Here is a 13,878-nt window from a genome sequence, read left to right on the forward strand (position 1 = left end):
GATTTCTAATAATTCTGTTGGCAATATTAATTGGATATATTTGCTTTTTGGTTTAAAATATATATTTTTGCAGTAAACTTTTACAATGGAAGTTTCTATTTGTAGACGAATGAGGATGACAATTATGTTCAAACCTATCTATAAAAAGTACTTCAGATTATTTCATCTATTCTTAAGTAAATAGTCCCGTATTACAATCATCAACACAGCCAATTATATTCAAACAAGTGTTTTATGAAAATCATGAAAAAATCAAATTAACAATGGCCTTAATGTTTTCAATGATTTTAATCATGCAAAGATTTCGTTGTTTTAGCACGACACAAAATCAACAGCAACTATAACATGATACTTATCCATTTTATCATGAAACCAGACACTCGATATTATTTCTTCGTAAACATTGTCTACAAGTCGATTTTACTTCATGATGGCCTCAAAACCTACACAAGTCGATTTAATACGGAAACTTCCAGGTACATGTAGAATAGTAAGTAAAATATAGAGTTAAAGTAATTATGTTTAACTAAGACCTACGAGTAAGATGAAAAGAATGAAAAACAAAAAAATACGTTTGATGTTGTTAGTATTATACAAGCATTGCTAACAAAGATACATTCATTTTATTGCATGATAAACTTCATCAAATGCGGAAAGGTAAAAACTCCTTGTTGGTCTATAATATTTGGATATTGTGAAAAATTGTTTTGTCAATTAATAGATTTATTGATTATTATTTTGATTAACTTATAAATTATTTGCACTGAATATGAACTATATGTATGACACTGTTTCCGTCTGAAAACTCTCGTGTTGCTTGTATTGATATGTTCTATACATGTTGTATATAAACCTGAGGCCTAAATACGAATAAACTTAAAACTTTTACTTAAACACTTTTATTTAAAACAATCATGTCTTGCTACAAAGCGATAATATTTCTTCCATTTACTATTACGCTCTCTGGATTACATTTAATGGTAGACTAGTCCAAAGCATATGTTGGAAAAAAATGTTATTTGAAAAATAAACATTGCACTCATGAAATTCTTACGTAATCACATTATGATCTTGACTAAAGCACATTAATTATATACATGTAATTTATCTCATTCGTTTAATGTAAATCTTATGCAAGTGAAACAGTTGATGTGAATAAAGCTGTCATTTCACGCTCACCAAGCGAAAGAGAAAAGGAAGATGTGCATAAAAAGGACAGAAACTGTACTTGAATGCTACATGATTTATATTATATGTATATAATTTGTTATGCAAATTGAACATAAAATGTTTTATAGCACAATGGATTTCAAAATTATACATTACTCTTTTCAATTACATATTTACGGCTCTTTTCAATTACATATTTTATGTAAATTCGAATAATGAATTATCTATGTATATACATTATAAAGTTACATACAGGTTCATCTTCAAACAGTACGTTTTGTTTTGTTATAGTGTAAAAACCGATAATCGTTGATTTTAACTTACATAACAATGCTAATTTGCCATCAGATCTGAATTGGAAAAATTATGTTATTTAATAGCAAATTAGTTTTTAAAGACAAAAACTAACGTTTGAAATAAACAACAGAATTCAAATTACATCTTGTCAAACATATGTACCATATCAAACTAATATCATAATGTCATTCGACGTTGTGTATCATGCTTATGTGCCGAATTTTCGTTCCAATAAATACCGTGACAAGTCTGTTTAAAAACAACTTTTAGAAATACCAGTTATACATTTATTATAAAGCGTATCATGGTACACATAATATCATTATATTACTTTATCCACAAATAAAATTAACCATTTTCAAACTAATCTAAAGAGAAAAATATATACGAAGAGTAATATGATGACATGAAATCAATGACAACTTTTGAAAGTTAAGGAAGGCAAAGTCAAATTCAATGTCCCAAAGCACTTTCTCATTTATCTTAGCGGCATATCGGGCATGTAAGGTACTGTATTCCCAAATGTCCAGACGCCCTTCATTAACAAACAAATCGAAGCTTGTCTAAACGAAATTGTCAGTTGGATGAACACCAATTTGCTGAAACTAAACGCTGAAAATAGGAGTTAATTGTATTCGTTCCTAACGAAATTCTGCTTTGGCTGAAGATATTTCCTTAAAAGTCGGGGAATCAGTAGTCTATCTATGAAAGGTAGAAACCTAGGTGTTATGCTTGACATTCATCTAGAAATGAATGCTCATGTGAACAGTGTCTCCCGAGCATACTATGTGCACATCCGACAGATTAGTAACAAAGGCAGTATCTTACTGACGATGCGGCAAAATCATTGGTGAAGTATTCATTTACATCGAGACTGGACTATTGTAATGCCCTTCAAGATGGCTCTGAAAAGACAGTTCTTAACAAATTACAAACCGTTTAAAAAAACAGCTGCACGCCTTATAACCAAAACTCCTAGGTATGTTAGCATCACACCAGTGCTCAAAGAACTTCATTGGCTCCCAATACATCGACGTATAAATTATATAATCCTTACTCACGTCTTTAAACCGCTTCATGGAGAAGCCCCGAAATACATCAGAAACTTGTTAACAGTGTATATATCTCAATGACAATATAGATGGCTAAGGCTCTCAATTACCGATGTATAGTAACCTACGTTAGACTCGAAATCCCTATATGCCTTCAAGAACTCCTTTCGGTTTCTATATTGGTTTCCCCGTCGGTGTTTCGCAGCATGTCATATTAATGAATGAGAACCGGAAAGCAGTTCTGCTGTACATCAATTCGAAAGCTATAAATAGCTATAAATGTTCTGATTTTTGACACTTAGGTTATAAATTTGTTATTTCCCTTTTTTAGTAGTACATGAAATTATAATTTGTTACATTTTGAATTACATTTACACACAGCATATCAAGAATACTATAAGTGATTGAATTTGTCAATATAAAGAAGATTTCAGGCATAAGACTTTAACAATTTTGCTTTTGACAATTATTTTTAATTTATATTTATGAAATTAAATGTTTAATAATAACATGTTGATATATTGGTTGTTTTGAAATAATTAAACTTTAGTATATAAGGTTACATTTATTAGCGTCATTGGTACAGCATACCACTTTGTAAAAAAGAAAAAAATTAAGGGTATGACTGGTGAGATGTTCAGGGGGGTCCGTACTCAACAGCGAAAGCTGCATTTTGTGGCCTTACGAGCGGATGGACCCTCATTAAGCATAGGCTATAGATAGATATCATGACAACAACAGAAAGTTTGATCTGCAGTTTGAACATGAAATGTAATGTTTTTTATGAATGGTTTTAAAGCAATTTAACAAAAAATATATATTGATCTCCCAATAAATTAATTAACTATAGTTTTTTTTTATATATTACCAATGTCTAATAGCTTTCATATCTTTGTCGAGACGCACGAACATGATGTTAGTGAATTTCCTCAAACCTACCTAAAACTCAGGCTACAGACTTCTATTTTTATTGATAAATACTGTATCACCATGTAACGCGTGTATGACAAACAAAAAAATTCCTGAATTTGGTCTTTTTGAAATTCATCCCATATTTTCATTCCAGAGTGTGTTCTACTTTCAGTATTGAAAGAAACCATTTCTTTTAATTTGACATGAAAAAAATGCATGTAATATTACTATATTATAATATTAGTCCCTTTTGTTACTATTTGTATATTTGTTACAATTATAATAATAAAAAAACCAGACTTTGATATTTTTATCATCTTATGTTACTGTCACAGTAGACGTAACACAAACAGAACACAGTACAGTCATGTCACATAACATTTACAAAACTCTTGTAAGTCTTGTTTGTATACAATGGAATTACTTTCCTAACCAGGTAGGCATCAGTGAAAGCATTTTTTATATTAAATATCTTTCCCCTCTTTTTAATTATGGACAGTGCATAAGATAAGTATAATTATGCAAAAAATGGTTTACAAAACATTCGGAAAAAATCTACAATAGTACTTAATCTGAATATAACATGACCTGTGCATAGGAATAATTTGATAAGGTATCTGTAATGAGCAGATTTTTTTTGCGCGGAGCTTCTCAATTGCTGCAGTGCAGCAACATTTGTGCTTGTAATCTGAAGAAATTGCACAGACGTAAATTATTAACACATGGAGCTTCACAATTTACACTTTAAAGATATGACTGGATGACATGTCCGGACTCCATACATTACAGCTAAAACTGCCTTTTATGTCATAACAGGCGGAAAAAACATTTGCCTACTTACACCGATTGATCAAATTCTAGCTGTCAATTAAATCGATATGAAAATAAGTCGATATCCAATCAGCAATTAGTTCATAAATTCATTAAGTGTTTAAATATCAACACCAACCTTACAAAAGCTGGAAGGAAAATAAGCTGGCGTATTTCAGACTAAAAAAACAATAATTATTATGAGACCGAAACATGTAAGAAACTGGACAAATGCTGAATTTAGCTTGGTTACTATGGTAATCTAATAAATAAAATAATCACCAAGTGTGTTCTTATTTCTGATTGAGCATAAAAGTAGGAACTTTTACAGAAATTTGATGAATTTCTGACACAGGGCAATTTTTCAGTCTTGCTGAACCTAGTCCTTTAGGGATATTTCAAAGGGAATTATTACTGAAATTGGGGATATATATAGATACTAGTATTATGATATTACTGCTACAACGGAACGAATAGCCGCAGTATCCCAAAATTGTCTTTATGTATGTGTGATATTTTGATAATTCAATCTTTAAACCTTTTTACAAGTATAAAAACCTAACAAACCAGAATATAAAGTATTGTATTTCTAGCAATAGAAATTAACGTAAAAAAGATTATTATTACGACGATCAACGGATCTTTCATATGACGGCGATCAACGAAGTAACTCAGTTTTTTGTTGTTATTTTTATTATTTTCATTTCCAGCCCCCACACCTTCATAAGATTTCCAAGAGATTGGAATGAGGTAGTCATGTTGATAAGGGAAGAGCTCTTTAATAATTGGCTTAACGGTCATTTGCGGAAGTTTCCTATGTGACGGTTCAAACATGCCGGCTTACTTAAAATTTGAGAACACCTTGTAAAGTATGTATATTTTAAAATATGAAATTTAAACCTGTGCATTGAGGTGTAAGACTCTTCACATTTGTATATCTTATAACCCATTCTGAAATTGCCACATATAACATAAAAATATCCTCTTTGTTTATGATTAAATAAACTCGGATGCAGGAATAATTGCTAATCAAAAACAATTTGACCAAGCACGGTCCGAATCCTTTCACACAGTCAAACACTTACTTGGTTGCCTTATTCGCGTTGAATAAATATCCTTTAGATCTTTGGAACCGAAAGCTTACTATGCATATCATTTTTGACCTTATGCCTTTTGACTTTTACATTTATAATAATCTTTTATAGCACATGTAATGTTGTATTCACCTGTATGTCCATGACGTTAATTACATCACATGTATACCTAATGTCTGGCTTAAGATTTAAGTATTTTTATAATGCGTTTATTTTACATCAATTGATGGCTTCATTTAATAGAAGTAAGTGCCCATTGGTATGGAAAATAAATTTAAACCCGAAACAAAGAGTAGAAGAATTTTTAGTAAGAATAGTTGTGCATATGAAATTATTATACATGTATAAACCTTTAACTACATAGCTATCACCTTGGCGACATGATAAACTCACGACAGAGCAATATTGAATATATTGTTTAAACACTGTGATGCTTTATTTTTTGCATTCTAGAAGTAAAATCTAGTTGTTTTCTTTTGAATTTATTTCATGATATTGAGGTTGAATCATTTTCATTTGTCTCTATTAACGATATGAATTATTTGAATAAAAAGGACGAAAGTGTTTAGTAGCACATGTCCGCTTACAGTGTTTGCTCTAAAATCATAGATTTCACACCGAAACGCTCGTTTAAAGATTATGTTTCATAATCTATTACATTATATGCACGCAAGCAACACGATGTGAATTTAATTTATGGTATTTGTTTTACGGAATATTGCTCAAAATACACTTCGTCTTTTGTTTCTATTAGGATATGAATCATAGAAAGTAAGCTTTTGGTAATTCTTTGTATGATACATCATGTACAAATTTAAAGGAATTTTGTAGGCAAAAAAAAGTTATGATTTTTAAATTATTAAATTTCTCAAAAGCATTATTTTTCATGACACACAAAAACAAACCGGAGAGAAATTAACAAAGCAAATGTCTTTTTCAGTCCTATTTCTAAATTTTAATGAAATAAATATGTTTGTAATTGAAATATTGTTTCAACGAACTTAAAAAGATACATATGAATTAGGTTCCGTTTTTCTGTTTCTATTCCAGGAAGTAGTTAACGCAAATTGTTCGTTCACAATATGAATTCCCTCGACACGATTGTCAAGAAACAGTTTGACCTTCGATGTGATATCAGCATAGATGATATAGGCATATACCTTTGCAACAAAATGCCGCATTTGCGCAGCTATTATTATATTATTCATTAATAGAATATTTAATTCATTTTGGAACTGTAACAATGATAAAATATCAAAAAGGAATATATTCATTTAACATTAAGAATGTGACAATTTTCATTCGATTTAGCAAACACAATTATTTCTTGAACGGTTAAAAATACACGTATAGTTAGAATCAATATATCAACTTATTTGTCATTTTATTTTTATGCTATTAAAATCTAATATTTTTTTAAATATCAAAATCTTAAGGACTTTATTTCTTTATTATTAATTGTATTTTTGCTATTTTTTGTCATTTCAATATAACATTTAAATGCCAAAAATATGTTAAACGTACATACACGTACAACTCCATAAAATGTTTCGTTTATTTTTGTGAATTTATAATCATTGTGCTATGAATTTCAGGAATTGTGTATGTGATTACAATGATTATTTAAATGTTTTGTCTCACAATGACGGAAGGAATTTGCCAATAATTTGTCAATAATTCGGCTGCAATGATATCAAGAAATCAGATGGAAGATAAGGGAGATGAATAGCATGGTACTTCAAAAGTAGTGGAAATTCAAATGCAGCGGAGAGAAAGTGCTGAAAGTCTTGTTCTAGAAGATGAAAATTTCAAATCATACAATCCCTTGAATATGCCAATACAAGAGATATATCAAGATGTAACTACAATATTTTGTACGCATTATCAAGCACTGCAAAACGATGCCTTGGTTGTAAAAGAAGGGTCGACAAAAGATACAGAAGTGTTTAAAAGACATTATAGTGCTCAAGTTGGTTGCATAGTCATTGGTTATTTATGAGAGTATTAACCTGACTGTAATTATATTTGAAAATATTTTATTTTATTATAATGCAGATTAATTTCTTGGGTTTTCATTCTGCTCTGCATGTTACGTCAACGATAAATTCTTGATTTTCTCCATAGGTTTATCATTATAATTATGTTTATATTAAAACGAAATAGTGGACATCCGTTCCATGTTTTAGAGCACATATATTCATTTCCCATCATTTTTTATCAAACATTGAATGATGGTAGCAAGTTGATTTCTTTTTATATACTTATGCATATCTTGTTCTTTGTTTACTAACATTGATTGTACAATAGCTATCCAAAATTGTATTAATTCATTTAAGTTTTCGGCTGGACTCCCAAAAGGCGTTTGTTAAAATGAACAGTTTCCCTACTAAGAAAAACTATATTAAAAATGCATGAAATAACTTATTAATTATCAGGAGTGCGAATGTGTAGTAAAAATGTGTGCGACTTCATTTTCTATGCATTGTTTATTTCATATCATTTCGTTCTTTTACTTTTTTGCATTATTAAGGTGACAACGGAGTCAATTATCACTGAAAATACCTAAAATGATATTTTTTGCTAAGTAGATTTATCAACCTTTTCTGAACACATTTGTGATTTAATTTTGGAAGCAGTTAGTCCAAAAAATGTGTTTTTAAACGTTTTAAAACGGAACCTATACTATTTGTATCTGCTATTCGCGTAACCTGTCGATTATCGATAACGCTCCGCCCCCTGTTGAGGCATCAATGAGGGAAATCTGTAGTTCCATATATCCGTGAATTACAGGTCCATACTTCTCGTAATACATGTATCGTACAACTAACGTACATCTTTTATGAATATCTCAACATTTAGCCTTTTTTATAAATTAAGAAATTGTCGGCCAATGTACGTAACATAATGTATGAAACATAAATAATTAAGCATAGCGGCAAATCGCACGACCACGGGGTTGATTAAAAATGTAGTTGCTAAAATATCCAATAAAGTGTTGAAAATAATTTGTCTGTTCCGTTAATCTGATAGATATTACGTTGAGTTGATAGACTTTTTGTACGGATTCAAGGCTTACTTTACATTCAACCTCGTTTTCTAACAATGTCAAGTAAAACAACAACAAAAACAGACAACATTTTTATATGTGAACGCCTATGTGACTTGTGGAAAAGGTGTCCCTGACAAATTTCTAAACCATTTTAGATTGTCTAAGGATGATTATTTCTCTATAAATAAAAAAAAGATATTAAAATATATTCTCAGTGAAAATAAATTGTTCGCCAGTAAATCGGACACAGTACTAATAAATCTGGGACAAAGTATGAAAATTTATTGTCTATGCCGGTAGAAACTGGATCTCTATGCCGTGCATAGATGATATATTCATAATAGATGTCAAGAAGGCCAGATCATAATGATCTAGTAATACCTTTTATTTCTATTAAAAATATGTGAAGCATTATCAATTTGGTGGAAAAAATATTATAATTATCCCGTGCTTATTTGTACATCTACCATGGACTTTAAAAGACTGTCAGAAGCTTAGTTTTTTGTTATTTTATTTTATGTTTTTAACGGAATTTCATACACGAATACACAGGCAGAGTGATACTGGTATAATACAATAATAATGCTAATGATAATAATAATAAACTTCAAAAAGGAAAACAATTAAATACCCCGCTAGCGGTGCGCAAATGCGTTCCATTTCCCCCCACTGAGTGCCTCAAATTTTACCGATAGTCACGTGACATGTGTGAGACAGATACCAGACGATCAGTAAAATCACGTTAAGAATTGAAGAAATTTCAGCTATAAACTGATATTAATCAGCAGCTCAGATGTCACTGGGTCATAAAATGTTGTTAGAGTATGTTACCCGCAACTTGTGACCCTCTCTGGGTGCGATATTTGTTGTATTATGCAATTATTTAGCGTGAAAACGTAGGGGTCGAGAGAGAACAGCCAATTTATGACACTTCGTTTGATGGGGTCGGACTAACTTTGAATCGGCATAACTTTTTTAATAATCAAGCAATTAACATGCGGTTTAAAGCACATGAAAGGAAATTTATTTACGGGAGGGAACCGTGTCAGGGATTTTTGTTTGCTCAATAGGCGACTTAATTATCTTTAATTACGTAATATGTATGGTGAAAAAAGTCGCATAAAATGTTTGACGTTACGTGATATTTTTTGGGAAAAGATAGAAAAAATTTTGAGACACGGTTCCCTAAGATAATATATGTATGGTTATTTTCAAAAAGTTTTGATGACAAAAAATTAAAAAATGACTTTGATATGACGATTTAAAATTTTAGGATTTTTATTCAAAATCATTCATTTACAAAGGCATTTTTTTCAAATATGTTATTTTTTATGATGATCAACGACATTTAATGCACAAAGATTAAATAAATAACAATTATTACTAAAATAACTTTGTTTAAATGACATTTATGTGAGTACCACGGAAAGTGTCTGTTGTCACCTTAAGTTATACAAAAAAACATGACTCAACAAATTCAACCTCCTTGATTTCTTTTTTTATATTTACATGTGTCTTGACATGTTCTTTATCGATATCATTATATGTATTTCTGTAACAGGCAACATATTTACATTACATTAATATTTACATTACCAAATAAAACATGTGAATCTTGAATCGAAGAAGCTTTTTTAAAAAAGGCAAACGTATGTATACTATTTTTGATTTATCTTAAAACATATTGTTATATAGAATTGCAGTATATAAGAAATTAAAACATTTTCTTTCATTTAATTGGTATAATGACTTTCATTAATAGTGTTTTTGTGTTATAAAGCATACATATAATTGTTGATATCTATTTCTGCAGATTCATTTCTGTATTATTTTGATTTGATGGTATAGTAATTTGTCGAGTTCAAGGATTATTATCAATGATAAAACAATGTACTTATGTTTTTATTAAGTTTTATGAAGTCTTCACTAAACTAAGTATACAAAAACTGTGGCGCAAGTTAAGTCACTCAATATCATTTATTACATTGTATGTATTATGTTTATTTTTTGTAAGATGAAATTTATTTCCAGTAAGAATATTCACCTACATATGATTTTTACGAAATAAGCAATTAAGTAAAATAAATTAGCACCCACGTACACTATAAATTGTATATATCAGAACAATAAAAATATGTATTAAAACAAGGGCCGGTCGAACTGGGTGATGTTTGCCGAATAGGTCTCGGACACAGAGAAGTTGTCTGCCTTTAAAGTGTTTCCCAAATAAGTTCAGCATTAAGACATTATGTTATGGATAGTTGCTGGAAAAGTTTTAAACTGCGATGAAGAAAGTATTATATATGCACTTCTCCAATATGAGATCTATCTACCAGTGAAGTTTCAACAATGTTGGTGTTACATTGTGGACAGCATGAAAATAACAAAAGGCATGCACTCCAAAGAAGCAGAGATAATTATGGCTTTTATTAATTCCCTACACTTCTACGCAATTAAATCTATATATCTTCAAAGTTTTTTGTTGAAATCTCTTGTACTTTCAGACTTTTGTCCCAGACAAAGTTTTGAGTGTAAAAATGAAACAAAGGCAAGGCAGATTTACGGTGCTTACGCATTCTACTCAATGAGGTAGATACACTTTTTTCCGATTTGCCTGCCAAATTTTATTTTCACTAATGGAAAATTGAAATCACTATTTAGAAACAAAAAGTATGTGTTTCCTTTATCAAAGCATCTACATTTTCATATTTACGTATTCCTACGTAGGTCGGAATCCCAAAACATGTGACTGGCATTGTTTAAATTCCGCAATAAAATTGCAACAAAAGTTTCTTAATCAATACATTATCAGGTTTTCGATTTTTATGGATAACGTATCGGAATGATGAGTATGAAAATAAATAACACAAATTAATTATGCATTGAAATGTGCATGTATAACAAAACAAAATTAAGGACATTTTCTTAAGCGCTAAAGATGGAAGCATTTTCATATACCCTAATATGGCTGCAGGCATAATTTCAATCATCCGTATTAATGTGTATAAAATCCATATGTTTCTAAAAATTTATACTGGAGATCTGTTTTATCGTGTAATTCAAATCTACTTTTATACACGCCACTTAATTAAAAAAGAAAAAGATAACTTTGCACATTCGTAAGTTATCAATAACGAAAGTTAGTCATTTGCATTTAAGTCGTGATCTTTATGTCGTACTAAAATAGTTATGAAGTCGAAAAACAAGCCATGCATTTTTTAAAACAGTGTAACTGATGTATTAAATGTCAATATTGATGATTGTCTGACTTAACCTAATATGACATTGTATTTAAACATAATCAAATTCGGTCGTTTACACTGAAGTGTTTCTAAAACAATATCTATGCAAAACAATATATTTAAAGAAATATTAATTTATATAATATAAATATGTTACAATGCAATTATTATGTATGAAGCATATTATTATATGCCAAAGGAATTAGGCAATAAAAAATGGCAAGTTATGATACAATAGCTGCATTGTTTGATGTAGCATGTGATGTATACGTGACTGGCAGGACTTGTGACATGCAAAATAGTATTCAATTTCGTTTAAGCTTTATAAAGCGGTCATATAGTTATATTTTTCTATTTTGAACTGCATTAATCTATTTCGTTATTTGAAATACTCCAATTTGCAATCTAACAAAGGGATTTTACTTTGTTATAATTACGATATATTTTCACTAACCATGTACAAATGTTATACATTTGTGTCAATATTAAAACCTGTTTCTGGCTGCCTGTTGTGTCGAGTAAAGTCAAAAGTTCCGAAAGTGAACTATTATTTTAATTTTTTTAGAAATGCCAAACACATGTTTGATAATGTTTTAATTTTGGATAAATAGCATGAACAATATCAAACAGCTAATAAAAGTACCGCTGAACATGCAGTAATGTGCCTTAAAGGTAGTAAAATGTAAACAAAGAAGTATTTTGACGTCCATACAAAATCCTTATTACCGGTAACTTATCATACCTTTTGCTAACAGAGCAAAATAAGCCACAGGTCTTTAATGTATATTACAAATGGCTATTTTGGAAATAGTCACACGATACTAAAGATAGAAAGTTTCTGAAAATAGCATTTCTACAGCATAATGGTCCTTTACGTTGTATTCTACTAATTCAATACTCAGTTTAAATCCAGAAATATTAGGAAAAAAATATTTAGATTAATATTTAAATTACATAGTCACTTTAAAGCATGCGAATGGGTGTTACTGTATAAATCCTTCAAAACAATGATAAGTTCTTATATCTTAAACGAAATACAGGATTAAGAGCCAATAATTGTATAAGGTTTGGCATTCAAATATGAAGGTTTAATTTACTTATGTAACTTTATTATGTTATTTAACAAGACCCACAAGAGCAAAATTATTAGACTAAAATTATAAACATGACTAAAGAATCGTGCATAATTTAGAAGCATCAATTCGTATAGTTGCGATGGTAGTATTGAGTTATTTCAAGTCTTTATATATGGACAGCTAATGGGACTTAACATGTTAATAATTAATAACATGAGTGTATGACTGACGTCCCTTGAAAAATCAACAGTCTGTTACATTAGATGACATGATCTTTCTTGCACAGGTTCGTGATAGCTATCATCCAGTTAAATCACTTCACTTTCAGAACTTTGGGAATCAGTTTCATCCAAAAACTGATTGATTACTTTAAATAAATCCTTTTTTTTCTTTTTGTTTTTGTTTGTTTTTTTTAAATAAAACTAAAATGGACGATAGTTGTAAAAGCAAGCTACCATCCATGCCTCGTACTATTTCTCTAGAAAAGGAAATTATTTTATTCTCATTTCATGACGTCAAGTAAACAAATGAAAATGCTACACAGATTCTTTTTTCATACTTATTCAGCAAAACACACATTGCTAAACAGATTCTCTCTTTTTTATACTAATTTTATAAATAATCTATGCCTTTGTCATATTAGCATACAAGGCAACAAGCGATACACTAACCGTTTCACGATAAATGAAATTGAAAACACCGATCTAGCCATTTGGTCGAATAAACAAAATCTAGAGATATTGAAGAAGTGTATATAAATTCGCATTGTCTTGAATTTAGATATTGATTGATTATCATCAGTGAGGGGCGTTTTCTTATGTCAGTACAGTTGGGTCTTTACTAAAAGGATAATCTAGGTGTACATACTAGTTCGAATTTACGAAGGTTTGTTGTCATTTTGAAAATCACGTTTTATAGATCGAGCATCTGTTGATCTATATAGACATATTCAACAATATGTATGAACATATGGATTATTAGTTTGCATTTTCGTCTATTCGTATACTTACATAATCTAACAGGTTAAAACTCGCCAACCTATCTTGTGTATGTTACATCTTTTCCCTCTTGTCTGCAGCTTTTCTCACACTGCTAATACGATACTGTCCATACTCGAGCTTTTTGTTGACATTTCACAAAGGATTTCTTTGGGCACTTATTGTGGTTAGTAATAAC

General features: G+C 30.0%; 1 long non-coding RNA gene across 1 annotated transcript in view; it reads left to right on the forward strand.

The window, feature by feature from the left end:
• LOC132729099 (uncharacterized) overlaps positions 1-2,953 on the forward strand; it is a 290,758-nt gene extending 287,805 nt beyond the window's left edge. The window contains exon 2 of the long non-coding RNA XR_009625567.1: positions 2,822-2,953. This is a non-coding gene — a long non-coding RNA (uncharacterized LOC132729099). The remainder of the gene's footprint in view (positions 1-2,821) is intronic.
• The last annotated feature ends 10,925 nt before the right edge of the window (positions 2,954-13,878 follow it).

Source organism: Ruditapes philippinarum, unplaced genomic scaffold (assembly GCF_026571515.1).
Source record: "Ruditapes philippinarum isolate M1 unplaced genomic scaffold, ASM2657151v2 ctg658_1_1_1_1, whole genome shotgun sequence".
Taxonomy (NCBI): domain Eukaryota; kingdom Metazoa; phylum Mollusca; class Bivalvia; order Venerida; family Veneridae; genus Ruditapes; species Ruditapes philippinarum.